We start from the raw sequence: 4,832 nt of genomic DNA, 5'->3' as shown, positions 1-4,832 counted from the left end.
TGAAACAAGATAATACATGTGAAAGCACTTTGTAGACCATAAAGCACCATTCCAATAGAAGGGGCTTTACAGTGTGAGGAAGAGGAAGAGGAGGATAAAGATGAAGAATTCTTTCTTCTAAGTTAGACGTCTCTGTTCACTCTTACATACGCATACCAGTTATAGGCATATCCTCTGTTCATGACAGCCTCATCATCTAGAATGCTCAGCCTACTACCTGTATGCACTTGAGTGAATCATTTAACCTTAGCACAGTGCCCTGCACATAGTAGGTACTTTATATAATTGACTTGAACCTCTTTGGGTCTCACTTTCTCATATAAAACTCTCACAATTTATATAACAAAAGGAGTTAGACTCAATGACCTCTAAGGTCCCTTCCAGCTGGAGCTCTATGAATACCTGATGGAATCGGAGTCAAGAAGTCTGATTTCACATTCCAGTTCTGACACTAGCTATGTGGCCATGGGCAAGTCACTTAATTTTTCTATGCCTCAGTTTCCTTATCTTTAAAATGGGGACAATAATATTTGCACTAACCTCGTGGCATTGCTGTGAAGAAAAAGCTTTAAAAAGCTTGTTTTTCAGTCATTTCAGTGGTGTTCAACTTTTCGTGACTCTATTTGGAGTTTCTTGATGAAATTACTGGAGTGGTTTGCCATTTTTTCCAGATGAGGAAACTGAGGCAAACAGGGTTAAGTGACTTGCCCAGGTTCACATATCTAGGAAGAGTCTGAGGTCACATTTGAACTCAGGCCTTCCTGACTCCAAGCCTGGCACCCTATCCACTGCACCATGAAGATTCCCCTTAAAAACTTAAAGTGCTACAAAAATATGAGATTCTATTATAGACTATAGTATAATTGTAGGCCTGGGTATAAGTGCTTCAAGAGCCTGACAGTAGGCCCTCTCAGTTGGTCCCCTGGTGTTCCTCATGATGGGTTTTCTTCTCTCTTTCTCTCTCACAGGCATAATTTTGCTTCGTTCCCTTTGACTCTGGCTCGGTGGGGCAGAGCTCTCTTTGTCAGTGAGCCCTAAAGCCCTCTCTGCACCCTCCCACGGTGTACCACCACTCAGCCTTCTCTCTTGTACCCTCCACCCCCTCCCTTCCCCGCCCACCTCCTCCCTGTACCAGGCTGCTTCCCCTTGCCTGACTAAGAATAAATTACCCCAGTTGCATAGCAACAAGTTTGGTTTCCTTTCCTTCTCCTCCCACAAAAGCTCCTCAGCTCTAAATTTAAGGCAGCATGTGTCAGAAAATACCACCCGCCCCCAGTGCAACCCCATGTCCTCAGCACTGCCAAGGTCTCTTTTCCCAGATGGGGCTCTAGCAATGAAAGATGATGGACTTAGACTTCAAAGGCGAGCCTCCCCAGCCACAGCCTAAGCCCCAGACCCTTGAGAATCTGAGCAGGTGTGGATTTCTTCATACCTTTGCAGGCACTGAGATGAAACTCATGTTTTTCTCATTTTTTGAACCTTGTAGAAGTAAAGGCTGCAGAGTCTCTGTTGAACACTCTTGTATTCTGCCCTTCAAGATTTCCCAGTCTAAGATAGGGAGACATGTTGGCTTTTAACAGAGGAAGATGCAGCACTCCTTTTTTTTTTAGAGAGTTGCCTGTGGAATGGGAGAGAGATGGTTTCTTCTAATGAGAGCTGACCTAAGCATGTCCTTGAGGAATTACTAGTCTAATAGGGGAGGAATGAATGGTTGCTTCCAAAGGGGAAAGACTCAGTCCCTAGGAAGAGGCAACCCAGAAAAATATCAACACTAGAGATGGAGATGTAGTACAATGGGCATAACCAGGAACAGGTGCAGTGTGAGAGAAAAAAAGGGTGGCAATGGGGGAGAAGAGCAAGAGTTTCTCCTTTAGGGTGAGCCTGAAGGGAGGGCTCTGACTATGCCTCTTGTTTATCTAAACCTAAGTTCACATTCCCTCTCATGTTTTTCCAAGTCTTCCCACTTAAAATACAGACTTTGATTAAATACCCAAGGCCAGGAAAGAGGTTCCAAGCTCATAGGGGATGACAAGTTTGCCGACCTTGAGACCAAGAAAACATGGGCCTGGAAGAAGATCGAGCTGCTGCTCTGGCTAGGAGGAGGTGGAGCAGCCAGAGGACTGAGCCTTGGGAATAAGGTTCTCCCTTTCTTCCTCCCCAATAAATATCTATGGAGGAATTCAGCTCTCTGTGCTCCCCCTTTCCCTTTTCCTTCCCATTCCTATTTCCCCTCCCCTTCTCTTCCTCCTCTTTCTTCCTTTTGTCCTCCTCCCTTCTCCTCACCTTCCCCCTCCTCCATCTACTTCCTTTTCTCCTCTTACACCCCCTTCTTCTCCTGCTCACCTTTCTCCTCCTCTCCTATTTTTATCACCAAGAGTCACTTACTGTGCAAGAACCCTTTTATCCTTCCCGGACCAAACTCCTTGGCTTGGTATTCCACAATCTGATCCCCCACCTACCTCACTTTTCTTTACCTATTTATAGCAGTATCTCAGATTTGTATTATATTTTAAACTTTTTGAAGCATTTTGTTCACAACGATTATTATGAGGTAGGCAGTGCAAGTAGCATTATGCCCAGTTTCTGAGTGGATATATTGAAGTTCAGAGATATGCCCAAAGCCAAACAACACACAAATGGTGAAGCTAGGACTCAGTCCCAGGTTGCCTGACTCCACAACCAATTACATACACACACACACACACACACACACACGCACACACACGCATACACGCATAGACATCTATGCCTCTATCTACCTGTCTATCTACATATATTACTTATCTTTCCCTCCCCTCTATCTCTCCTTAACCCCTTGGAATCTGACTTCTGATCTTATCACTCCACCATCATTACTAATGATCCCTTAGTTGCCCAGTCCAATGGTCTTTTCTCAACCTTCATTCTCTCTAAACTGTCTGTAGCCTTTGACACTGTTGGTCACTCTCTCCTCTCTCTAAATTTTTAGGATACCTCTCTCTCCTGGTTCTCTTTGTACCTATCTGACTCTTCCTTCTCTGCCTCCTTTGCTGGATCATTTTCCAGATCACACTCTCTAACCACAGGTGTCCCTCAAGCTTCTGTCCTCTTCTCCCTCTATACTATTTCACTTGGTGAGCTTATTAGCTCCCATGGATTTAATTTTCATGTATATGCTAATGATTCTCAAATCTATCTTTCCTGCTTCAGTCTCTTCACTAACCTCCAATCTCAGATCTTTAACTGCCTTTCAGACATCTCAAACTGGATATCCAGTACACGTATTAAACTTAATATGTCCAAAATTGAACTCATTATCTTTCTCCTAAACACTTTCCTCCCCTACCATTTCTATGACTATCGAGGGCAATACCATCTTCCCGATTCCTCAGGTTCACAACCTCAGAGTCATCTTGGATTCCTCACTATCTCTCATCCCCCACATTCAAGGTCTGTTGATTTCACTTTATAATATTTCTCCAATATGCCACCTTCTGTCCTTTGCCATTGCCTTTGTTCTAGTGCAGACCCTTGTCACCTTATGCCTGGATTATTGCAATAACCTGCTGATAGGTCTGCCTGCCTCAAGTCTCTCCTCACTCCAATCCATCCCCCATTCATCCACTAAAGAAATTTTCCTAAAGCACCGGTCAGATCATGTCATCCCATTCTTCAATAAACTCCAGTGGTTTCCTCTTGCCCTTTGGATCCAATACAAAATATTCTACCATTTAGAGCCTTTCATAACCTAGTCCCTTCCTACCTTTTCAGTCTTTTTTACACCTTATTTCTTGACACATATTCCTCAAGCAAATGATGCTGGCCTACTGACTGTTCCATGAAGTCTACCTCTTGACTCCAGGCATGTTCTTTTGCTGTCTCCCATGCCTGGAATGCTCTGCCTCCTCCACTCCTACTATTGCCCTCTCTGACTTTCTTTAAATTCCAACTAAAGTCCTACCTTCTATAGGAAGCCTTCCCCAACCCTTCTTAATTCTAGTGCTTTCTTCCTGTTAATTATCTCCTTTTTATCCTAGGTACTAGATTGCTTTGTAGTATCTGCTTGCATATAGTCTCCTCCATCACAGTGTAAGCTCCTGGAGGGCAGGGATTGTCTTTTGCCTGTTTTTGTATCCCTATAGCTTAGCACAGTATCTGGCACACAACAGACACTTAATAACTATGTATTGATTGATATATACTCATACATACACACACATATCTTTTTGTTGTATTATGTGGCCTTCCTATCTCTTTCCCACCAAAACTCTCTGTTCTGGCCAAAATGATCTCTTTGATACTCCCAGAATACCCTGTTCTCATGCTTTTTTTCTAACCTGGAGTCTCCTCCCTCCACCTGGGAAGCTTATCATCTCCCTTTGAAATAATATTCATGCTTTCAAGCTCCATGTCAGCCTTCCCTCATCACAGTAATTGGGGAGGAATTTCCTCCCACCTTTGAGTAGTGCTTTTTTGCAGTCTATTTCACTACATGCTTTATAGGTCCCAGGTGTAAAGCTCCAAGGGATGCTGGACTCAAAAGGCTAGTTTAAACTCCTTATTTAACAGGTGAGGAAACAGGTTCAGAGAGGTAAAGTCTCCTATGCCAAAGTCACACAGCTAGTGCGGTGCCAGTCAGGATTGAAGTCAAAGCCCTCTGACTCCACCATAGCGTTACTTCTATGCTATGCTTAATCTAATATTAATAATAGTTCACATTTATATAGCCTTTACTTTGTGCCAGGTATTGTGCTAAGCTCTTTAGTTATTAGTTTGTTTGATCCTCATTACAACCCTGGGGGGGGGGGGTAGGTTCGTGCTATTATTATCCCCATTTTACAGATAAGGAAAAA

At 43.4% G+C, this 4,832-nt stretch overlaps 1 protein-coding gene across 1 annotated transcript in view; it reads left to right on the top strand.

The window, feature by feature from the left end:
- The window catches only part of KALRN (kalirin RhoGEF kinase), a 963,226-nt gene that overhangs the window by 145,251 nt on the left and 813,143 nt on the right, over nt 1-4,832 (top strand). The gene's annotated exons all lie outside the window — the stretch shown is intronic.

This window comes from Notamacropus eugenii, chromosome 5, assembly GCF_028372415.1.
Source record: "Notamacropus eugenii isolate mMacEug1 chromosome 5, mMacEug1.pri_v2, whole genome shotgun sequence".
In the NCBI taxonomy this organism is placed as follows: domain Eukaryota; kingdom Metazoa; phylum Chordata; class Mammalia; order Diprotodontia; family Macropodidae; genus Notamacropus; species Notamacropus eugenii.
This window is presented reverse-complemented; position numbering and strand designations above follow the sequence as displayed.